This window comes from Bos indicus, chromosome 10 (genome assembly GCF_029378745.1).
Source record: "Bos indicus isolate NIAB-ARS_2022 breed Sahiwal x Tharparkar chromosome 10, NIAB-ARS_B.indTharparkar_mat_pri_1.0, whole genome shotgun sequence".
NCBI classification, from domain to species: domain Eukaryota; kingdom Metazoa; phylum Chordata; class Mammalia; order Artiodactyla; family Bovidae; genus Bos; species Bos indicus.
In genome coordinates, this window is record NC_091769.1 from 73,042,833 (window position 1) to 73,068,246 (window position 25,414).

Here is a 25,414-nt window from a genome sequence, read left to right on the forward strand (position 1 = left end):
CAGAGTGGTTTGAGAATTAATGGTTGGACAATGAAGCATTTCTGCATCCCCACACAGGAAATGATAGAGAAGTTCTAAGTGTGATGGTGTAAACATATTATCATCTGAGACAGAAATAGTTGCCTTGTCCACCCAAAGGTACAGTGAGCATATGGGTTGTTGTCTTTTCATCTCCATTTACTATCTGCAGTTTCCCTTTAATAAAAGAACAGAGAAAAGAGAACTAATCCAGCAGTTTAGGCTTCTCATCTATTATAAGGAGAAGAAAAATTCAAAGTCAAAAATCAGTGTGGAATATTTTACTCGCAAGCTTTTAGAAGATACATATAAACAGAGATCAAAGGAAGGCAGAGACACCAGGAGACATGGTTGATTATATCCTTCCAACAGTGGTAACTGTGCCTCAATTTGCAGGGAAATAGGTTCCCTTTCACAGACCTGATGATGTGAGCTGTGGCCGAGACTGGAGCACGTCCGGCTCTGCCCCCCGCCCCAGCACTTCACGGAGTTCTGGGGGGAGTTGGTGTCTGTGGCAGGATCTGGGTCTGGGTCCTCCTGGCTTCTCATCAGCCCAAGGGCAGAGCACCCACAGAGAAATACAAACACTCCACATGCCATATGCACTGGCGGTGCTTTGTATCTACATTTTTTTAGTTACAAAATATACATTTATTATACCAGAGTTGGAAAATTCTAAACCATATAAAAAAGAAAGTAAATGTCATCATAATCCCTGTACTCGAGAGTAACCACTGTTGCAATGCTGGTCCTGCTTCTTTCAGTCCTGTGTGTGTGCGTGTATATGCACATCTACATGCAGTCAGACATCAACAAGGATTTCCCAGCCCTTCTTGTTTCTGACGAGGCTCAAGCCTGCTGCATGTTCTTCAGAAGCCCGAAGCCTTTCCTAGTGTTCTGGAAATTCCAGGAGTCTCATGTCCTCTGGATCACCTCAGTCTCCAAGCGTCTGTTTCTACAGCCATTTTAATTGCGTTGTTCTGCATTTCATGAACCTAGATGAATACTAAGTCTTTCTTTGGATTTCCATCCCAAATGTCCACTCACACAAAGCGTTTATTGTTAAAACGGACTTTACTGAAAATGGCAGGTGGGGCAGAGTTAGAGTTTAGCTTGCAGCCATAGTAGCGCCTACAAATGGAGGGCCAGGCATCTTTGTGCCCTGCAGGCAGCCCAACACCACCCTCCCGCCCCCCTTGGGGAATGTCTGACTCTGGGGATCTGGGACTCATATCTTCAGCTCTCTCCTCCACCTTTGGTTCCATACCCCCTTCTCCCCCACAAGCCAACATAGCCCCCCAAACCTCCTGTTGGTCTGCACCTTTCAACACCAGACCCTCAAGTTCTCTTTCCTAATACAAGGGATTTGTGAATGAATTTTCTTAAACAAGGACCTTTCTTCTTACCAGTAACTGTTAGAATAACAAAAATCTTGAGATCATACTCTATATACATCTTTATTCTGCCTTTTAAAATTGACCATTACATTTTTAGCACTTTCTCTGTCACTAAACCCTTAATGACACAGTACTTCATTGAATAGTTGCATTCATTTCACTAGTCTGCTATAGTTGGGCAGTCTTTGCTTTGGGGAAATTTATAAAGCAGAAGTAATGAGCTCAAAGGGGTGTGAATATCCTTAAGGTCTAATACTAATTGCCAGATTGTCCTCCAGAAAGGTTAGGTCAATTTGCATACTCCCCAGCTATAAAGGAGAGTGTCAAGTAACATGATTCTTTAAATGATTTGCTAATTTGGCACTGGCTGTGTTAGAGACTATTTCAGGGCAGCAAAATGTCTGGTCACTCAGCGCCTCAGAGAGCCTGAGGCATGAAGGGAGTTCTTGGCTTGGCTGGACTCCAGGACCCTGACGTGGGTCCACAAACCTCTCAGGACCTCTAGTGCCACTGCCTCACCCAGGCAAGGACACCCACTGCCTCGGGTAACCCAAGCAGGCCCTTGCCCCTGCCCCCTGCCCTTAGAGAGGTAACATTCCCTGGGCAGCTCCTTGTCTACCTTGGGTATGCTGCCTTTGGCCAGGTCTCCCAGCCATTCCTGAACAGAGAAGGAAGGCATTGGGCACTCCACTGTCTCCCTGGCTCAGTGGGGAACAAAGTCTAGACCCACCAAACTCATTTCTTTCTCCCTCATTGGAGCTTGAACATGATCAAGAGCATCAGCTCCCTCATTGCCCATCCTTCGCGGAGAGTGTTTCAAGGGCCCTGCTTTCCCTTCCCCTGAGGTCAGAGAGCTGCCAACAAAGAGAGCCTTGGAGCTCATCTTTCCTTCCCACACCCCTTTCCTTTCTGGAGGTGAGAGAGATCCGGGGAATCTGAGCCCTTCCCCGCTTCACGGTTAGGACAGTGGCTAAGTTGCACTTTTCCCACTTAGCAGAGCACACGTGTACACAGGCAGCTGAGACACTGGCCATCCAGACTATTTTTAAACAGATTAAAAATACTGACTTACCTCAGAGGATTGTGCTGAAGGGGCTTGTTTAGGGTATCAGATGAACCTTTACAAATATAAAATGCTTTGCGTCACCCTGCTCTTAACGCCCACCATACAGGTTCCTCTGCTGGGAGCCAAGCAGGAAGAGAGTTGTAAACTCAAGCTGGCAAAGGAATGAGGGTAATGGGCAGACTGGGTTTTGTGCTGCTCTGAGTGATTCAGCCTCTCTAGACCCTGGACAGCCCTGGGGGCAGACCCTGAATTGCCAGGCTCAGTACAGGGCTTGACACACAGAAAGTGCCCCAGAAGTGTTGGTTGTTGTCTAGGACCATGCAGGTCATGGAGGCCAGCTGCCAGAGATGCTGTGATCTCTGATACCCCTGTTGAGCCCAGGCATACGCTTGTCCCCCTCATGCCCCAAGTCCTTCGGCAGCATCCCCGGACCCATCCCCACCTTGCTGTTGCAGAGCAGAGGAGGGTCAAGTGCTCTTCTGTTCCAGGTCAGGCCCTTTGGATTTAACCTTGAGGCAGAGGCTCAGCTGCCCTGACAACCCGCAGCTCCTTTCTGCAGCAGCACCTCCCGCAAAGGTAGCTAGGCACGTCCTTGGCTGCCGGCTTCCTGGGGCGATAAAAATAGCTGAGGCCCTGCAGCTGCTGAATGATGAGTTCTGGAAGGAGATGATTGATTCTCACAGCTGAGCCCCGGGGTCAGTGAGCGCTGTGCAGGCAGAGGGGCCTGGGGTGAAGGCTGGGCTCGGCCCTGGGCCGCTATAGATAGAGCTGTTGACAGAGGGATCCAGGCTCTCTGCACCTGAGGGGAGCACAGCGTCAGCTAATTAAAAGGAACTGCAAAGGGCTCTTGTGGAAGGCAGACCATGCACCATTTTCTTTTAGGCCAGAGTTGACTTTTTTTGATAAGTACATCATCTCCACACCTTCATGTGGAACAAGGTTCCCACCAGGACAAGAGTTATTTCCAGGGAAAGTGATGGGGTGATAAAGCGACAGGAGCCCATCTTCCCCTGAAACAATGCTGAGGAGCTGGCCGGGCTTATGAAACACCCTAGGGACACAGATGTCAGGCAGCTCCTTACGGCCTGAAGTCACCCCCTGCCCCTCCCTTAGGCTGCAGCAGGGCTCTGCTCGCCTTGCCAGGGGCCTGGGCCTGGGCCATTGACCTGGGCTGCTCCGGTTCTTCACGGTGATCTAAGGTGAACTGTGCCCATGGAGCTCCTGGCTGCTAACAGAGTAGCTTTGAAGCTGGGTCCCACATCACAAAGCTGCTGGGCTGTGCACAAGTAAAAAGCTGGACAGGTGATGTTGTACAGCTGGACCAGATCTGGACGATTCAGAGAGAGGGCCATGTGTGTTTACAGAGCATGCTCTTTAGGCAATCTATAGCTCAGTGTGTTCTGTAAAGCACCAATAATAAGGTTTCAGAGACAGAAGGAGAGAGAGAAGAAATTGCTGGAGGAAGGAGACATGAAGAGGCAAATGTGAAAGAATATGCTTTCCCATGTGGTTATTAAAAAGACGATGAGTTGATGAAGTGGCCAAACACAGAAGATCATCCCGACGGCCGCTCCCCAGGAGAAGACACAGGACTGTTATCGGAGCAGAGGGCTGGGAGGGACCCACTGGTTTCTGTTAAAGAAACAAACAAACAAAAAGACTCTGCAGAGAAGCCTGGGTTAGGATCACAGGCTGGAAGGAGCAGGGACCCTCTCTTTGTCTTTTATGCCACCTGTTGGGCATCTAGGTGTGTCTTTGTCTCTCTGGAGACACAGGAGTTGCACAAACTCATGCAATCCCCTCTTCACTGTTCTTTGTTCAGAGGTGGGGTTGTGCGTGTTAAGTTGCTTTAGTCATGTTTGACTCTCTGCAACACTATGGGCTGTAGCCCACCAGGCTCCTCTCTCCAGGCAAGGATACTGGGAGTGGGTTGCCGTTCCTCCTCCAGGAGATCTTCCCAACTCAGGAATCGAAACCACATCTCATATCTCCTGTATTGGCAGGCAGGTTCTTCACCTGTAGGGCCACCTGGGAAGTGCAGAAAAGAAATTTCAGAACAGTAAGGAAACAACCCCAGGGGCCTTCCCAGGTGGTCTAATTCTTAGGATTTCACCTTCTACTGCAAGGAGTGCCTGTTCGATCCCTGGTTGGGGATCTAAGATCCTATATGCCTCACGCCTAAAAATCCAAAAGTTAAAACAGGAACAATATTGTAACAGATTCAATAAAGACTTTAAAAATGATCCACATTAAAAAAAACAAACAGGAAAACAACTTCACAGGTCACCTCCAGCTCTGTTCCTGGCATTTATGGGGGAGAAATGGAGAGTCCTTCTCTGGCAAACCCACCTCTGTCCACACAATGAGGGTCCTCCATATACACACACTGTATAGACACCCCAGCCCTAGCTCTGGCTCTCCATCCCACCAAAACACCACCACTTGGCCACTGCCTGGGGCCAGGAGTGTGCACATGGGCTACCCTTTGGAGGTCAGACCTGGGAAGAGCGCACAGGCTGAGGCCATTTGGACCTGGAATTTCCAGGTTCCAGTTCCCTAGAACAAGCCTAGAGGTGGCGGGTTGTGGGGTGGGTGTCACTGGATCTAGGTGGACACATCCTCGTGGTCACACAGACTTTTCATTGCCTCATGAAAGTGGTGTGACCCAGGAAGGTGAAAATCGGGCCCTTAAAGGGTAGGGTTGAAGGCAGGAACCCCAGTTGCTCAAGTCTAACTGATACTGAGTACATCAAACTGAAGCTGTCCAAAACAGGATGAATTTCCCGCCAAATCGATTCCTCTCCTTGCATTCCACCTCAGTGCCATCTTCCTCCCCCAGGGAACTCTGGGATCCCAACTCCTTCCCCATTTCTGAAGCAGCATTCAGGTCTAGGAATTCCAGCTCCTCCAGAATCTTCCTTCTCTTTCGGTCCTTGGCTACAACCCAGTGAGAACTCTCACTTGTGCCTGAACTGATTTCCTGGTCTCCTGGCTTGATCTCCTCCCATCCAATTTCCACACTGCCACCCCAGCAGTTTTTCCCCAGTGTGAGTATGACCTCTCTACCTTCTGTCCTACTTAAAGCTCTTCAGGGGCTCTCTGTGCCAACAGGATAAAATCCAAGTTCTTCAACCCAGCACACAAATCTCCCTCTAACCCTCCTCTGCCCCGCTCCTCTCTCCCCCAGCCTCCAGCTCTCAAACCTAGCCAGATTCACTCACAGTGAGTATAGTGTACCCTTTCTGACCTCCTTGCTCCTTGCTCATTTTGCTCCTTCTGCCTGCAGTGTCCTTGCTTGGCAGCCTGGTCAATGTGTACTTTCTCCCAAATGATAGCCTTTTCAGTGCCCCCTACCATCTCTTTCCACCCCAGGTAAAACTGATCCCCTTATCTGTAACTGAACTGATGCTCACAGCATAGCAATTAACACATTTTCTGGTATTTACTTGTTTGCGAGTCTTTTTTTTCCTAACTAGCCTGTAAATTCCTGAAGGCAGGGGCTAAATTCTTCTTCTTGACATCCCTATGCTTGGCATGGGAGCATGTGTTGAACTGGAACAGAAAAGCATCCCTGTGATCAAAAATCCTCATCTTTACTGCTGCATCACCTGGGAAGACCTGCTGCCACAATCAGATTGTGTGTTGATGTGCATATATTACTTGCTTCATTTTTACCAGATATCATATAGAACAATTCTGAAACAATAGGCAGAAACTGATCACGAAGTTCAGGCATGCATTCAAGGCAAGGATGAGTCCATAAAAGGAGTCTTGCTGAGAACCTTTGGCGCCGCCAGCAGCTGGAAAGGCTCTCGGAGCCTGCAGAAGTTCCAGGGCTGTGGATTCTCTGTCTCAGGTGCCAAGGTCATCTCAGGACGAAGGCCAGGTCAGTTACTTCGGCCACTTGGCGGGCTTCTTCCTCACCCTTGGAAGGGGAGGGAGGGGGAAGGGTAGACAGGTATGAAACCTACTCAGGTGGTCAAGGCCCAACTGCCCATCTCATCCATCCATGATACCTTGAATGTGGTAGTGCCAAAGATATAATCAGGAGCAAGACACAGCCCTGCCATTGAAGGGCCCTCACTCAGCTTGGAAGACAGGGAAATAAACCAGTGGTAACCGTGGAGCAGAACACCTGCCAAGAAAGGGTGAAATACCACGTGATTGAAGGCCCCCGAGCACGCATTGCCCGCCTCCATCGTATGACTCCTGGTCCTGTATGCTCTTCGCCTCACTCTTTTCTGTTGCAGGGCCTCTGTCCTTGCTCACCAGCCTTCTCTGCACACCTCGTCCCCTGCTGGCCCCTCTTCATCTTCCAGCTTCCACTGTCATTCCTCACAGAGACCTTCTTCATTGCCTAGCCTATGGCAACTTCTCCATTTTATTCCTTGTCATTTGCTTTAGGCTTCTTGTTTATTTCCTTTAAAGCACTTACCAGGTGTGACTATTTCATTTATTTAAACGTTATTAACTCTTAAATCCACAACAGAATAAGCTCCAACAGAGGCTGCATCCATCCTATTTTCTCTCGTGTGAACAGCATCTGGCACATAGTAGGGGCTCAAGAATCATTTATGAAGCAAGTGAAGGAAAAAAGGACTCTTGTGAATCCTCTAGTGTGTGATGGGGGAGATGTCATGTAAGGTTTCCCAGAGACAGGACATTTGAGCAGGGCCTTGAAGCATTGTTAAGTGTTTGCCAGATGGCAGGACCGTCACAGGTGTACGAGCAGGGATACACGTAGCCCATCTGGGAGGGTAGGGAGGGGCACGACCGCTGTTGGCAGTCTGTCCCTTTTTGTGTACAGCCACTAACTGATGCATGGGGCGAGGTAAACTATTAAAAGTCTGTTTTGACACATCGACCTCTTTGGCAAGCCCATTGAATTCAGCACACGAGTTAAACAAATGCAGCACAGCTGAACAATTAGAACTCGGGGAGCTATACTTGAGGGACCCAACAAGGACAACAAGGACACTCAAGTGACCTCAGATGATTCCGAAACCTGGGAAAAATACCCCGGCAAGCCCAAGTCATCTGATCATGAGACTCATCTCCTGATCGCCTCTGACTGCTTACAAAGAGCTGGCCAAGGACATTCCAACTCTTCCAGGCCATCAGGCCAAGTTCCCAGGGACAGCTAGCCACTCAGCTCTCTCCCCCATCACACCCAAGGGCTGCATCCCATCGGCTGGCAGACACCTGCCCCAGAGCCAGCAAAACCACCACCACTTTTGTACGGGGCCACGGGGAGAGGCTGTGGTTGGCAGAGCCTGGTGATTTATGACCTTCAGGCTCACCACCAGCACTGTGTCAAGTAGAGTCTCCAACTTCCCCAGGCATGGTCTCTCAGTTCCAGTGATTTATGGATCCCGAGGGCGCCAGTCACTTTTTCCTTCTGCTCTTTCTGCACCCTCCTCCCAGGACAAACAGGTTTCATACCCTGTGGTCCTATTGCGTGTGATGACAAAAAGAGGTTCCATTGGCCCATATCCTCTCTGCACCTGCTGTTGGGGGATGATGGCTGTTGATCGGCAGCCACATCCATTTCGCTGGCATTTCTTCAGCTCTTTGTGTGGTGCCCGGGCACCAGCCATCGTGTTCTTTCTATGGCTTTGTCGGTTGCCAGGATCCACTTCCCACCTGTAGCAGGCCTGGCTCAAGACTGTGAGGTTGGGTTTTCTTTCTATCCTTCTTTCTCTCTTTCCCTCCCCCATCTGTGTGTGTTAGTTGTTCAGTCATGTCCAACTCTTCGTGACCCCGTGGACTGTAGCCCACTAGGCTCCCCTATCCATGCAAGCTTACTGGAGTGCCAGTTCCTTCTCCTGGGGGATCTTCCCGATTCAGGGATTGAACCCTGGCCTCCCACGTTGCAGGCAGATCCTTTACTGTCTGAGCCACCAGGAAAACCCCTCCATCTATAAGAATCCATAAATCTTAGCTTGATTTCTTGGCATGAAGAACCAAAGTGTCTGAATTTCCTTCCATGAGAGTTGAGCAGTCGTAACAGTTTCCCTGTCAGTGCTGCCCTTGAGCAGCTGATACCCTGAACCTGCTCTGTTTGTGCTGTGCAGTGAGTGGGTCTTGAACTTCTTCCAAATCATGCCTTTATTCCAAGTGGTCACAGGAGAACAGGAAAATGGCACTCTTGCATTGCTCTTGGGTTCTATCAAGGCAGTGGCATCCTTGGGATCCAGAACGTGGAGAGGCACAGTCAAGACAGAGTGGGAGGGAGGTGGGGGAGTACCTCGCAGTGTCACCAGCTTTGAAGACCACGCATGCATGCTCAGTCCCTTCAGTCATGTCTGACTCTTTGGGATCCCATGGACTGTAGCCCACCAGGCTCCTCTGTCCATGGGATTCTCCAGGCAAGAATACTGGAGTGGGTTGCCATGCCCTCCTCCAGGGGATCTTCCTGACCCAGGGATTAATCTTTTGTCTTCTGCATTGCAGATGGATTCTCTATTGCTGAGCCACCTGGGAAGCCCTTGAAGGCCATAGTTCCTTGGCAAAGAATCATAACTCTCTTGAACCTGCAGGGGGTATTTGGGCATTTACCAAGTAGAGGCCGGTGTCTGCAGGAAATCACAAGCAAAAAGCAAGAGCAGCCATTCAGTGAGATCAGATCCTTTTCTCTCTGCTGTGCACTGGCGAGTGGAAGCACGCGTAGACAGTCCAGCACCATGGCTCTCGTGCTCACCCTGTGGCAGTGCCTCTGTGTTCTGCTCAGGAGAGCTGACGTAAGCCAGCCCAGTTGGCTTTCAGCTCCAAAGGTGGCAGGCAGCAGCAGGACATGTCCGGTCTCAAGGTGGGGGGTGGGGTGGGGTGCCAGGGCTGCTTCTCCAAGTGCACCAGGCTGCTGCATGTAGCTGCCTTCCCTCTGGTTTCTGGTGGCCTCCCCAGCCTTGAGGGGCCTGCCTGTACTCCTTTCATCAGCAGAGCCAAACAAACTGTGGGCTGGAGACTCTGGGATGTGGGGAAGGTGCCCACAGTGCTTGATCCAGGAGTCCCTGCTCTCAGGATGATGGCATATTGTGTGTGTGTGTGTGTGTGTGTGTGTGTTCAGTCATGTCCTATTCTTTTGTGACCCCATGGACTATAGCCTGCCAGGCTCCTCTCTCCATGGAATTCTCCAGCCAAGAATACTGGAGTGGGTTGCCATGCCCTCCTCTAGGAAATCTTCCTGACCCAAAGATTGAACCCACATCTCTTGCATCTCCTGTATTGGCAGGCAGGTTCTTTACCACTGCACCATCTGGGAAGCCTGAAGGCATATTGCGGGGAATTAGTAATGTATGATACCACTTTGGAGCACTCACTGCCTCTCAGGGACTATGCTAAGTACTTTACATCATCTCACTGAATCCTCTCAACAACTTGTCAGGAATCCCTTTTTTCCCAACTTTCACAGATGAAGAAACTGAACTTCCTGAGAAATAATTATCACACAACTAGTAATTGGGAGAGCCAAGAATTCTACATGACTCCGCTGCTCATGTGCTTAATAAAGAAATTATACTGCTTTCCATGAGGGTTATTAGGAATTCATATATTTAAGAAGCACTAGGTAAATTAGTCAAAATTCCAAACAATAGTTAAATCTAGGATATTCAGATAAAGCAAGTAAATTTCCAAAATATAACTTGAGACAAAGCAGAAATACCACCTACCCTCTGACTCCCAGGACGATTCTAAGGCAGCCACCAGCTGCTTTGGTTTCCTCTGCTCCTGGGGATGGCAGGGGGAAGGGCACCTCTCAGCTCCTCCTGGATTTACCTGGTTGGGGTGAAACCTTGAGCGTAGACTTCCAAAGACCCAGACATCTTGGGGGCACCATTTTTCTCCCTACCATGTACAGGTTTTCTCATTCAGTCCTCGTGGTAGCCACATGAAGTATATATTCTTATTATACTCATTTTGCAGATGGGGAAAGTGAGGCTTCCAGAGTTTATGTGACTTTCCCAAGGTCAGGTCTGCTTGAGCTGCTCTAACAAAATACCGTAAACTGAATGGCTTAAACAATAAAGATTTTTTGCAGTTCTGGAGGCTGCAAAGTCCAAGATTAAGGTGCAGATAGACCCAGTATCTGGTGAGAGCCTACTTCCTGGTGTGTAGATGGCTGCCTTTTTACCCTATCCTCACGTGGCAGAGAGAGGGAGAGAGAGATCTCATGTCTCTTTCTCTCTTTGTAAGGGCATTAATCTCCCTAGGAGTTCCCCACCCTCATGACCTCATCTAATCCTAATTACTTGCCAAAGGCCCCACCTCCAAACAGCATTGCCCTGGAGATTAGGGCTCCAACATCTGGATTTGAGACAGAATATTTGGACACAAGTATTCAGTTCATAGCAGTCACATAACCAGGAAGTGTCAGAGCTAGGATCTGAGCACAGATGATCTGACTCTGTTATATTCTAGTGATATTTTCCCATAAGTGATATATGGCTCTTCTGTAGCCTATTTTTTAAAAAATTAAAGTGGAGTGCACTTGCTTTACAGTGTTTCAGGTATACATCAAAGTGGTTTGGTTTTTATATATATATATATATATGCACACATATACATATTTGATTATTTTTCATTATAGGTTATGCAAGAGTTTGAATATAGTTCCCTGTGCTATACAGTAAATCCTTGTTGTTCATCTATTTTATGTACAGTGGTGTGTATCTGTTAATCCTATACTCTTAATTTATCCCTCCCTGCCTTCCCCTTTTGTTGTTGTTGTTCAGTCACTAAGTTGTGTCCAACGCTTTGTTACCCTGTGGACTGCAGTACACCAGGCTTCCCTGTCCTCCACTATTTCCTGGAGTTTGCTCAAGTTCATGTCCATTGAGATAGTGATGCTATCTCATCATTTCATCCTCTGCTACCCGCTTCTCCTTTCACCTTCAGTCTTTCCCAGCATCAGGATCTTTTCTAAAGAGTTGGCTCTTTGCATCAGGTGGCCAAAGTATTGGAGCTTCAGCATCAGTCCTTCCAATGAATATTCAGGGTTGATTTCCTTTAGGATTGATTGGTTTGATCTCCTTGCAGTCCAAGGGACTCTCAAAAGTCTTCTCCAGCATCACAATTTGAAAGCCTATTTTTCTTTAAATTTCATAATGCATTTTGACCATATTTCTTTATGAATAAATATCTACAACTTTGTTTTAATGACTGGATCATGGATAGGATGAGGATACAAAGGGTGGAGTCCAAATTCTTCTTCATGATACTCATGATCTTATTGCTTTATATCTTTGTAAAACAAAGATAATAGTAATAATACCTACCATGTGATGTTGGAGACTGCATGTCAGTATGATTTGCAAATCATAATTTTCTATATAATGTAAGTCATAATGATCATTGTTATTATTATGTACCAGGGTAAGGGGACTCCCCATGGGTTGGAGTGCTCTGGGGAACAGAAGTGCTGGTTATCTGGATGTGCTCCAGGTTTTAATCAGCTGGAAACCCATCTACTAGGGAATTGTCTTTCCGATTGCATTGGTTCTTCATTGAATGGAACATATTAGACCAAGAGTTAGCAAACTGTTTTCTCTGAAGGGCCAGAGAGTAGATATTTTAGGCTTTATTTGGGCCATATTGTCTCTGTCATTACTGTTCAACTCTGCCATTATAGTGTGAGGGCAGCCACAGACAACAGATGTGAGGCCATGTTCCAATAAATATTTATTGCGGACATTGAAATTTGAATTTCATATCATTTTTTAATTATTTCAAACAGAATTTTTCCCTCTTTTTTTTTAATTGGGGGATAATTACTTTAAGTATTGTGTTGGCCTCTGCCACACATCGACATGAATCAGTCACAGGTATACATATGTAAAAATATGGACCTTTTGTGAATTGGCATGTCATCCTTGTGCAGGGGCCATGCTAATCTCTGTATCGTTCTAATTTTAGTGTATGTGCTGCCAAAGCGAGCACTCACATGATTTTAACATCACAGAACAGTATTCACAGAACGGTATTCACAAAACAGTATTCTTTTGACTTTCAAAATCATTTAAGACTACAAAAACATTTCTAGGCTCAAGGGCTGTAGTTTACCAAACTCTGAGTTAGATTATCAAGGGATGTTTTTTTTTTCCCATGGAAATGCATTTCGGATAACTTGTGTCGGAGTCACTGAGGAGGAGAATGCTGTTAAAGTGCAGCTTCCTGGTCCCCACACCAGACCCACTGAACCAGATTGTGAGGGAAACCACCTGGGCCCCTGCAGTTTCAGCAGATTCTCCCAGGTGACTGTGAAATACATTAAGTGTAGGGAGCCATTTTAGCTAAAAGGAAACCAAGAGCGTTGGTAGAGAAGTTTTCAATTTTGGCAGGAAAATGAGGTCAACTGACAAAAACAAGTGTTTCCTACCCAGGCAGGTTCTTTTGGAATATTTTTAAAGTCACTTGGATTCTCCTATTTATGAGTTTTTTTAGTCTTACTCAGACCCCCAGTGCTGTGTTTTCCAAAGAGAATGAGCAAGCATCAGAGCCCTCCTCAGATCATATTGATTTTTGTTCTGAGTCCACCTCCCTATTTTTCTTCCTAGCTAAAAGAACCCCAGTTTTGTTCTGGCATTCAGCCTGAAGGAAGGGGACCATTTTGCAATAATGTTTATCCCTTTTGCTAGATGTTTATCTTCAAGATGGCTCTTTAGGGAAAAGAAAAACCCTGTATCATGTTTGCCAGTTCCTGTGGTGTAAATATGCCCACCACGGACAGTCTCAGGCTACCAACAGGAGATCACCAAATGGAGGGTGTGGGGAGAGACGTGTGCTGTCAGCTCTTTTGAGCTGATATGAGCTGCCCTATGGCCACCCAGGGACCATGGGTCAAAGTCAATCATGGTGATGCCATCTCTCTGTAGTAATTGGCTTGTGACCAAAAAATATTCTGGGGCAGTACTGAGTGCTTTAAGAAAAGTTTTCTTTATCAATAAAGGAAGGGGTTGCTTCTCTTATTTCACTGCAGTAATTCATACTCCACTGCAGTTAGTACTGACAGGCATCTTGTGGTCGTGAAGGCAGCTGGCCTGAGGACAACTCATACATCATGGATTTTAGAACAGAGACAGAGAAGGGACTCAGGTCCTCGGTGATGTGATGAAGCTGCTGAAAGCACTGTGTTTCAGGACTTCTAGTTGTGCATTCCAAAATATTCCAGGTTGTTGAATCTCTGTGGGCTGCGATTTCTGTTACTAGCAGTAGAAAGCTTCCGAACTGATGTATCTTCTCTGCACTGATCACTCAGAATCTCGGCAGAGAAGACACACGAGTTATTACTCAGCCTGTAGCACCGCACCAGGGGTGACTGCGGAGCAGAACTTCAAGGATTCCGCAGCAGTGGAGCTCAAAGTCAGCGTCTCACAGCTCATTCTCTCTCCCCTGCACCACCATCCAAAGCCCATTTACCATGTGAAATGTCACCAACTTTCTGTCTCGCATATCTTGCTCCAGCAGCGTTAGCTCAGGTGATGTAGGACATTACTAGGGCTCCAGCACCAGCTTGTGCGGTTGAGGTTTAAATGAATTTCATCAGCATGATTAAATACTTATTACATGAGTCAAACATACGGGCTTAATTAAGCTAGTGAACTCCCAGGAACCTCCTCTTCTGTTTATACAACCCATCTGGGCTCTCAGATTATTTTAAAGAAACGGGATAAATGGAGTTCGATATGACAGCCAGGTCGTCTTTCAGCGTTATACTCTCAGAGGAAACGCATCTTCCATTGCTAACTCTGGCTCCCATACAACTGGCTGCAGAGGTTTTTTCCATCTGCTTCTGGCCTCCGTGAAAGCCTGACATGATGCTGAAATTGAGACTTTAAGTGTAACTTGCCAGGACATGACAGACATACTTTTCTCATTGGAGCATGGAACATTGTCTAAAGTCATTTGCAAAAACACAGACCCTGGGCCTTTTACAAGGAGGGCACACCTTGGAAGCAAAATAAAGGACAAGGTTTAATGAACTTACTGGGCCTCTGCTAGTCGTTATTAGAAGCTCTTTATCAAATTAAAGGCCTGCTGGGAAGGCAGCTGGGTGCCGAGCAGCAGTGACATGCGTTAAGTGCCAAAGTGGGTTTTAATTGGCTGTTTAAATGAGGAAAAGCTCCCTGCAGTGTGACAGACACACATGGCGGGTGTGTGCAAACACACAGGCACCCACACATGCACACACATCTGTGTGGAGCCCCAGGCAGTCTGGGAAATCACAGGAATCACATTTTTGGAATGCTGACATCCTCAGAGTGCGAACGCAAACCCACCAGGAAGGGAACCCTAAAACATGTGGTGTTCATCTCTATGAACGCCAGTTATTATCTCTGATAATAATAAATAACAGCGATGCAGCAGTAAGTTGTTTCAATGCTGCTGGATTCATACTGTACGTAGTCCAGCTACGCTGCCAAGGTCCTCTTACTCTGGGATCAAGCTCAGGGTTTTGCCTTGTCTTGCATTTCTATCAAGCCATCGACATATCAAATGGGGACACATTAGCTACCTTGCAGGAATGTTATAAGAGATTTACACAAAGCTCCTCACTGTGCCCGGTGTCTATAAAAGGCCCAATAATTGATAATTATTTTGACCAAAGTAAACATTTTCTACTGTTTTTTAAAAAGATTATTAGGGGTTACTGATTCCTAATAGCTATGTTCAGGATGAGAGGCATTGAAGCCTACTAGCTAAGAGCACAATCTTTCACGCCAGCTTGATGTGAGTTTATATGCTGATTCTACCATATCACGGAGAAGGCAATGGCACCCCACTCGAGTACTCTTGCCTGGAAAATCCCATGGACAGAAGAGCCTGGTGGGCTGCAGTCCATGGGGACGCAAAGAGTCAGACACGACTGAGCAACTTCCCTTTCACTTTTCACTGTCGTGCATTGGAGAAGGAAATGGTAACCCACTCCAGTGTTCTTGCCTGGAGAATCCCAGGGACGGGGGAGCCTGGTGGGCTGCCGTCTATGGGGTCGCACAGAGTCGGACACGACTGAATCGACTTAGCAGCAGCAGCAGCAGTCTACCATATCAGGGTACCTCTCCAAACCACAGACTCTTTTTCTGCAAAATGGGGTGAGTCATACCTGCTTCATAGACTGGTAGGGAGATCATACGACCTTGTCAGAAAAGAGCTGAGCACAGTGTGTGCACATGGTCTGTGTGGCCACCAATACGCTTATTAAGGTTGTAAGTGTTTCTGTTCTCCGGTGAGAAATGAGGAGACTCAGTTACATAGTGGCTGTGGGACCAGCCCCAAGGACACCTCAGCTTTTCACAGAGGCTCCCAGCAAGTGTTCTTTTAGTCAAACCACCGCTTGAGTGTATGGGATGGAATCTTACCAACTGACTGTGGCAGGTACAGGGCTTTTAAGGGACTAGGGACATATTCAGGACACATGGGGAGGAAGCATTGACAAAGGAAGAGATCTGGAGTCAGTGTCTTGCTGTTCACCCCTTAGAAAGCTGGGGCTCCTGCACAGAATGAGTATGAACACATTTTGACCCAGAATAACTCTGTGACAACTCTGTGACACAGCTAGGGCCCCCGTTTCTAGACTTCAGCTTGTTTTACTGAGAAGGTTTCTTGTTGGGTTGAGATTCTCAAAACTAGGAGGGAAAATTTATCCCAAGGAGGGCAACTGTTTTTTATTCCATAAGAAGGTTTATTCTCTTTTTTATTCTTGATCAAAAGAATGTTATTGGTACTCCGAGCTTGCTATTTGACAGAAGATTTCAAATGAACTTCTAAGAGCAAGATCTCCCAGGTTTCTTTATAGGGTGGTGTGCAGTAGCCACTGTAACTTCTGGCTTCCTGTCAGCACCAGTTTGGTGTAAAGTTATGAGGAAGGTGGGGGAGGGAGAGGGGAAGGAATACACAACTAGAGAGGTTGGGAGAGCTGGTAAAGTGACCATCTTTTGAAGAAGTTAGACATATTAAAGAACCTCGGCCTACCACTGCTGATGCGGAACTTAAAATCCAGGATGTGGGTCCTTGCAGCCATTGTGAATTGGGAGATGTTTTCATAAAGGCTGCAAAAACAAACGCTCCCGGTTGAAAGCATGAGGCTACGTGCATTTAAACACACACCCTCTGTTCCAATAACACCGCAATTCCGAGTGATCCCTGGTGCATCAGCAAGGAAGCGAACAAACTCCTTCATTTCCCAATATCCTTGCTGGGCTTGGAGGGACCACTGTTGCTCTGTTTTGCAGCCCCGCAAGGCTTTAAACTTGAAATAGCAGTGTCCCAGGGCTTTTACAAATGAGCCACAGCAGGCTGGACGTGGGCTATGGATTCATGGGCTGCCGGGGGGTTAATATCTCTTGCAATTACAAATCAGAAAAAAGCCTGCATTCTTCTTCATTTCTCCTGCTTCACACATCTTTGGCAGCTGGGCTTCCCAATGCTTCATTTAGGTCCATGCCCGTGAAGGGCCGGATCAGCAGGCACAGGCCATCAGGCAGCCATGTTAAGCCCTTGGCCTGGATCCCTGCTCCCTGCACTCGGGTGAGACAGACAGGCCTTTGTGTGCCTGGAGCCGGCTAAGCCAGGATGTGACTGTGAGCTGGAATCTGACCTTTCATGGGCTCCAGCACCTGTCAGAAAAAAACGAACAAGCCTGGGGTGTTTTTTCCGCTCTGGACTTAAATGCCAGTTCTGTGACTCCCTCACAATGGAACGGTGCCAAGGCAGTTGTGGTCAACTCCGGCTCTCTGAGGAGCAAACCTGAGACTTGAGTGATGGACGGCCCTGTGTTTCTAAGGCCTGGCCAACTCTCAGCTTAGAAGGAATTCAAGCCAAGCTGAGGACACCAATGCTCTGAGTTAGGAAACTCAGAGCAGAACCACATAGCCATATTCCTTTGGCACCCTGCAGGGTGTGTGTGTGTGCATGCACACACATACACACGCACACATGTGCATTCCACATTGGAACAAAGACCCAGTCACAGTGACCCTGACACTGGTGTCCATCAAGGGACAAGTTTGAGACCCACCCCACACTGGCCTATTGTAGTCTTCTGAGTCTGAAGTACTGGTCACACTTGGGGCAGACCCAGCCAGGTATGATCTGCAGCACCAAAGGGGACAAATGGTTTATCCTTCTTGAACCTCAACTTCCTCAGCTGTTAAATGGGGAGAAAAAGGCCTAATTCCAAGGGTGATGTTGTTGTGCATTAAATGAGATGATACACATAAATCATGAGAACCTCGCCTAAGCACCTTGGTCAATAGCCATGTTTCCCTTCCATTCCACAGGGTGTGCTGAGGCTGGAGGAGGGCCGAGGGTGCTGGCCACCACTGATACTACATTGCCCAAGGGACACATCCCCCCTGATCCAGGAAGAGAGGCTGACCCAGCCCGTCAATGACTTTAGATGTGGGAGGACAACTTTTTTCCAAAGTGTGGCCTTGGAGGATCATGTTCAGGGCTCCTTAGTGGCCTGATATTCAGTTGGAGGTGGTGCCACTGCCAGAAGGGCATGGAGGCCTGGTTGGTTGGTATACTTACCTGCACTCTGAATAGGGTCAGAACCCTACAGAGATGGAGGAAGGCTGATGCAACACCAGGCTTCTTGCTCTGGAGTGTGTCACTTTGAAGAGAACATGGCCACTGTGCCTGCAGCCTTCCCTCTGGGGATCCTGCGTGTGCAGAGATGTCAGAATGTCAGAGATGTCAGATGTCAGGATGTAGGCTAGCAGTTCAATGTTAAGGAGCAGCAGTTCAGGTGGAAAGAAATGTCTACAGTTAGACAGATGCCTGCCCCAGAGCCTGAGACATGCAGGAGATGGCGGTGAAAAAACTCTGAAGTCTCTTCATCATTGTCAAGCTATTGAATACTTTAAAAATATGTAAACATTATCATTTCAAATGCATTTTTGCATTACATTGATCAAAAATGAACAAAATTGTGCTTTAGAAATGAAGTTTCTGTTTCTTGTTTGACTTTACTACATCTTATGAAAATAGGTGCATAGTTTTTAATAAATTTGGAGAGTGTTAGGAGAGGGCAATGGCACCCCACTCCAGTACCCTTGCCTGGAGTATCCCATGGACGGAGGAGCCTGGTGGGCTTCAGTCCATGGGGTTGCTAAGAGCCAGACACGACTGAGCGACTTCACTTTCACTTTTCATTTTCATGCATTGAAGAAGGAAATGGCAACCCACTCCAGTGTTTTTGCCTGGAGAATCCCAGGGACGGGGGAGCCTGGTGGGCTTCTGTCTATGGGGTCGTACAGAGTCGGACACGACTGAAGCAACTTAGCGGCGGCAGCAGCAGTAGGTTCATGTAATGGAAAAGGCTGGCTCTGCCTTGGGGGAATCTCAAGGAGATAAGTCATCATTTTCCAGAGAGAATATAACTGAAGTTTGGTGACAGGTAGCCATGACTGGCAGCTGGGATGACTGGCTCCAGAACTAAGATGCTGAGCCAAGAAAGCAAATAAGTGTGTATGAGTCTTCAGTTGGAATGTGGTTGTTGACTTGAAATAAGCTGCTTCTCACATGGGCAACTCTATGTAGTTGGTGCCAGTATAAGTATAAGGGAGGTTTATTGAACCATTCTCCTAAAGAGCACAGAGTAGGCCAGTTAGTAAACACACAAATAGGTTATCAAGTCCATTACCTTTATATAATTTAATTTTAAAAAGATATCATTACTGGTCAGACTGTACATTTTGTAGTCTTTTTTTCCCTAATGTTTGAGACTCATAGTTTGCCATTTAAATATGTACTTCCCTTTAAATATATCATGTTTAATCCTCAAAAGCGGAGAAGGCAATGGCAACCCACTGCAGTACTCTTGCCTGGAAAATCCCATGGATGGAGGAGCCTGGTAGGCTGCAGTCCATGGGGTCGCTAAGAGTAGGACACGACTGAGTGACTTCACTTTCACTTTTCACTTTCATGCATTGGAGGAGGAAATGGCAACCCACTCCAGTGTTCTTCCCTGGAGAATCCTAGAGACGGCAGGGCCTGGTGGGCTGCCATCTATAGGGTCGCACAGAGTCGGACATGACTGAAGCGACTTAGCAGCAGCAGCAGTAGCAGCAGCAATCCTCAAAAGGATTCCCGAAAGGGAGCTTTCACTGTCCCCATTTCACAGATGAGGACAGAGGCTCAGGGAGGTTGAGTAACCTGTCCAGCATCACCCAGCTAGAAAATGCCAAAACTGGGATACAAACTCAGGTCTGTTTATTTCAGGACTCAAATTCTTATCAAAAATACTATGTTACTGCTTTCCATTGCTTCTTAAAATGTCATTCCTTTACAACAAAAACATTCAGATGATCATAATTTGATTTTTTGGTTTAAAGGGTGACTTTAATCCATCAAATTGTATACTGACAATATATTCCTCTATATCTTTCAAAAAAGGTCTTTGTTTTAAAAATTCAAACGAAAATTTTTAAATGCTCTAGATCAGATTTTCACTGGAAGCATGTTATCTGATCATGTGATTATTTTATGTTTGATAAATATTCACTGCTACTGTTCAGTCCTCAGTCGAACAGTTAAAAGGTGGCTGGTTTTAGTCTTAATCTGAAATACATTAGGAAGGTCAGCCAAACCCAGGCAGGCTTCGCTAAAGGTTTTTTGCATTGGTCACAGTTTTGACTTATAGATCATCAATTAGTTGCAGATGTCGACAGTAATATGGAGTGTAGGAAGGGTCAGAAGAACACTTCGTTCCCATTTGAGAGGAATTCAGAACTTAAAAAAATACTCTGTTAATTCTGAGCTGCCAACATATACACATTCATGCGTGTGTGTAACTCCCTGGAAAAACAATCAGGCTTTTGGAAGCAGTAGACCATAGTTCTATAGATTTTATAATTCACTTCACAAGTACTTGGGTTTTAAAAACATAATTGTAACAAGAAGAAGAAGAAGAATCCTTTTCACATTTGTCTCATCTCTAGAACTCAATAGTTAATTTTTAATAATTACAATAATCACTATTTAAAAGTACTAGCACAGCTATGTTCACAGCAAAGTTCTGGAGTGCCCTGTTTGTCTGTTTTTCCATCAGCCCTCATACTCACTCTGAGTTAGGTTCTACCATTAGTTCCAGGTAAAGCAAAGGAAATGGGCTTCCCAGGTGGCACGAATGGTAAAGAACCTGCCTGCCAATGCAGGAGACGTAAGAGACCTGGGTTCATTCCCTGGGCCAGGAACATCCCCTGGAGGAGGGCATGGCAACTCACTCCAGTATTCTTGCCTGGAGAATCCAATGGACAGAGGAGCCTGGTGGGTTACAGTCCATGGGGTTGCAAAGACTTGGACACCACTGAGGTGACTTAGCGCAGCACACACACAGAGCAAAGGAAATGGAAAATACAAGTGCCTTGTGAAAGAACAGGAGGAAAAGACTGCTTCTGTAGCTCAGTGATCCCACAGGTCTATCAGCTACAGCCCATGGGCTTAATCTGGGGCCAAGGCCTATTTTCTATGGCCCTGGAGCTCAGAATGGTTGGAGGAGGAGGAAGAGGAGCTTAGGAAGTCAAGGAAAGGAAAAAGTAGATGGCAGGCCACATGTGGTCTGCAAAGACTAAGATATTTATTATCTGGCCCTTTATAGAAAATAATTGCCAATCCCTGGTCTGGACTAGTGTTAATAGAAATATTACTCAGTCACATAAATTTAACATTTTTTAGTAGCCCCACTAATAAAGCAAAAACAAGTAAAATTAATGACGTATATTGTAACCCAGAAGATCTAAAATATTATCATTTCAACACGTAATCAATATAAAAATTATTAATGAAACAATTTAACATTCTTTTTTTTTTTTCATTCTTTGAAAGCTGATGAGTATTTGATGCAACTCATCTGAGTTTGGACGAGTCATATTTCCAGGATTCATTAGCCACAGGTGACAAGTCACTACTCTCTTGGACAGTGCATGTCTAGACACTGAGGGAACAGGTAGGATTTTGATGTGGGGGCTGGGAGAACATCAGGCATGATCAAAGCCCAACCTTGACACTACTGATATCTGGGACTGTATCACTCTGCTGTGGAAAGTGCCCTATGCATTGGAGGATGTTTAGCAATATCTTTAGACTCTACCCACTCGATACAAGTAGAACCTTCCCCTCCCCTGTAGTAAGAGTCAGATATTGACAGATGTCCTCTAAGAGGCAGATTGTCCTCAGTTGAGAACCATGGGTCTAAAGCATGGAAAAACAATGTGTAGCAGCACACCTGCAATTGCCCGAAAAATGTGCTCTGAGTCAATCCACTTTGATGGAAGAAACATAATCGAAGGAGAGTAATGGGAGTGTGGGTAGAAAAAGCTGAGGGCAGAGCTCAGGCTAAATAAAGCATTTGAAATTTATTCCCTTAGCTATGATAGCCATCAAAGAGTTTTGAGCAGGGGAATCAAATTAGCAAAGTTACAAATTAAAAACATTTTTCTTCCATCTTTGAATAAGTAGATTCTTTCTCCTCTTTTATTGGCAGACTTTTTTTTCCCGTTAAAGAAAAGCATCATTTAAAGAGCCAGCACTCCCACACTGTGTTTGATGGGTGGTTTTTCATAAATTCCAGTAGAGGGATGGGTCTCCAAAGCAGTGATCCAGCCCCTTGGTGAGCAGGCTCCCTACCACTCAGCTGACATTCTGCCCTGCGGGAGTTGAGGAGAGAGGAAAATCAACAGCGGGCGGGCTGAGTGACTAGCTTATGCTGTTGGAATTTTCAGCAGGGCTACTTGGTGCTACAGATGGGGCCAGATGTAGCAGCCTGATAACAACCCCTGTATCTTATTAGATTGTTTTATTAGCTCAGCTTCTGACATCCAATGGCAAAGGGGTTTCTAAGCCCGCTCTGAATAATAATGACGATGATGATAATAGATAGGAATATGTGTAGGTCTTTATGGTTGGTCATGTGCTTTTGTGTACATAGCCCTGTTTAACAGTCATGCATCAGGTATAATATTGAAGGAGGCATGTGCATCGTAGATGCATATTTGAGGGTTTGTTCCTTTCTGGGTGGCTCGGAGGCTGTTTGTCCAGCTCTACTAAATGTTCTCTGTTTGCGCCTTGGACCCACTCTCCCCCTCTCCACCCTGCTCTGTGTCCCGGGAGGCTGGCCCATGCAGATTGCATCAGCTGGACTGTTTTGCCCTCATTTTCTGCTGGGGTCAGCCAAAAGGAGGCAGGCTGGAGATCATGGGGTGGGGGAGAGTGAGATTGGGGTGTTTACTTCCCCATCCCTTCCTGCCAGGCTGTGGGTTGGTGGAGCTGCATGCCTCCACTGAAGACCTTGGCTCCTATGGTGATGGGCTTCACCAGACTCTGGGCACTGCTTGCTCTCATCATCCCCTCAGGCCTGAGGGTAGGAAGGCCCTTAGCCCCTGGGTGCTTCGTCATCCCTTGTAGGCTGACCCACACCCCTGCCAATTGTCCTTTCATAAATCCCTTCCATCACCGCACCCCACCCCCCTGTCCCCACTGGGACCCTGCCTGCTTCTATGGAGGAAGGCCCACCCCTTTGTTGAGCAACCCAACATCCAATCAGGACAACTCAAGCAAGGCTAGTGTGAGTAGCCTGGCCTTTGAAGTCAACGTGTTGACCACATTTTATAGCTAGAGAAGCGAGGCATGGTGTTTCTGTGGCTTTTCCTGGGTTATCAAGTAACTTGGTACACAAGAACTTTAATCATAAACCCCAAACCCACATACCCAATTCTCTTCCAGAGAAGAATGTATGTAATGCTTAATTCAGTGCATTTCTTTCTGGAATTTCTAACAATAATAATGGAGAAGGAACTTGGGAGGAAGTGTCAAAATCACGTTGGTGTTTTCCTTTCCTTATGTGCAGGTCGTTCAAGGGAATCTAAACCCCAGCTTGAGCTCCAATGTCTGAACCAGACTTGTCAGCTGTCAGCAGGCTGGCCCTGTCATCAGATCAGCGGAGGGAGATGTGTGTGTTCTCATCTCCTGTCTGCTCTCGGCCTGGTTCTACCCCATGGGGATCAGGCCTGGACGTCATGGGGCCTGCTCTTCCTCATGGAGTCTCAACCAATTACAGAAAGAACAAACCCTGCTCTGGGTTTTGTCTCAGCCAGTTTCACCAGAGGTAATGATTAATGTCAATTAGCTGAAAAAGTCTAGGTCTTTATTAAGATGCTTCCCAGCTATTAGTGAGCACGCTTTAGGTTCTTGATAGTATCAAGGTTATTAAGAACCAGTAAGAGCAGAGATAAAATGCCTAAAAACTATAGCAAAAGGGAAGACAGGCATTCTTAGGCCATGCCAGGTAGAGGGCGCTGAGTTGCCTGTATATTCAGCCTCTTTAGGCACGTAGGGGTGTGGTGTGCATTCACGCTGAATATTGGGGCTCTGGTCTTGGCTTGCTAGATGACTTGGGGCCAATTTCTTCAATATTTTAACCTCAGTTTCCCAGGAAAGGAGATACAAGGACCTTGCATACTTGTTGAATGCTTCTCAATCCTGACTCCATGTTAAAATCATCTGGGCAGCTTTTGAAGAGGGTATGTGGGTTCTACTCCACACCAATAGGATTGGAATCACTGCAGACAGGATCTTGGCTTTGGAATCCACTATTCTGTTAGCAGATACAGTTCCATCCCCAAACCAGAAGAGAGACAGGGAAGGAAAAGGGGAGATGGAGAGAGCAAACTGGGTTTTGATATAAGTGTGTTTCCTATTCATGATCAAAATTTTTGAGATCAACTGCACCACTGTGCTAGCTGGGGGATTAGCTTAAATGGTAGGGTGCACACTTAGCACATGAGAGGTAATGGGATCAATGCCCACATCCTCCACTTGGTTTTTGGGGCTTCCCGCATAATTCAGTTGGTAAAGAATCTGCCTGCAGTGTAGGAAATCCCGGTTTGATTCCTGGGTTGGGAAGATCTGCTGGAGAAGGGATAGGCTGCCCACTCCAGTATTCTTGATTGGAGGGCTTCCCTCATAGCTCAGTTGGTAAATCATCTACCTGCAATCCAGGAGACCTGGGTTCGATTCCTGGGTCAGGAAGATCCTCTGGAGAAGAAAACGGCAACCCACTCCAGTATTCTTGCCTGGAGAAACCAATGGACAGTGAAGCCTGGTGGGCTACAGTCTATGGGGTTGCAAGAGTTAGACACGACTTGGCGACTAAGCTACTGCCACTGCACCACTGTGCTTTATGTGTAGCAGGCACTTGATAAATAAATGTTCAGTGACTTGGAGGAAAGAAAAGGGATGCATGAGAAGAGAGAAAAAGGAAGGAGGGAGGAATGATAGAAGAACATTAGGGCAGCTTTCTGTCCTCAATGTTTGTGGAAATCGTGGGCACAGCCAGGCATGATTTATCTGAATTTACAAAAGGTTTTGAAGAAACTGAGGAAAACATAAGACTGAGGAAAACATAAGAGCTTGTGTCTCTTGACATAGGAGTTTTCAATGAATTTTAACTTCCTGTTGATTGTTCCTTTTAGTTGATTTGAGACTGTGATATCCAAAAATATTTGAAGGCAATTCAGTACCTCTTGCCAACTGGATTTCTCCTTGGCTAGACTTTGATTTGAAGGTGATTCAAGCATTGCTTGGTAACCCCAGTTTGAGATAACCAGGATAACCTTGATCTCAATTCACTCTTCAGAGTGAAAGACCATCTAGAACCCTCTGGAACTTTTTGTTTTAAACAAACTATGTTGTGAACTCAGTATATTGGTCCACAACAGAAGAAATAATACCAGAGACAAAGAAAGACATTTCTTAATGAATCAGGAATAAATTCATCAAAGAGATAATAATCCTAAATGTGTTTGCACCTAATAAGAAAGCTTCAGAAAACATGAGGAAAAACTGAATATTTATCCAAGATAAATGAAAGCATATATTTTCACAAAAACATGTGGCAAAATGTTTCTGGTACCTTTATTCACAATTGCCAAAGCTG

General features: G+C 46.3%; 1 long non-coding RNA gene and 1 other non-coding gene across 3 annotated transcripts; both read right to left on the minus strand.

The window, feature by feature from the left end:
* Positions 1 to 284: 284 nt before the first annotated feature.
* On the minus strand, positions 285 to 5,523 carry LOC139185322 (uncharacterized). 2 transcript variants are annotated; one of them, XR_011568945.1, is made up of 3 exons: positions 5,443 to 5,523; positions 2,924 to 4,509; positions 285 to 2,533 (listed from the first exon to the last, which is right to left on the minus strand). It is a non-coding gene; the product is annotated as an uncharacterized lncRNA (long non-coding RNA). The 2 variants fall into 2 exon arrangements; XR_011568944.1 differs by having other exon boundaries at positions 285 to 4,509.
* A 6,791-nt stretch (positions 5,524 to 12,314) lies between these two features.
* On the minus strand, positions 12,315 to 12,417 carry LOC139185555 (U6 spliceosomal RNA). The gene has a single exon (XR_011569124.1). It is a non-coding gene; the product is annotated as a U6 spliceosomal RNA (small nuclear RNA).
* Positions 12,418 to 25,414: the final 12,997 nt, after the last annotated feature.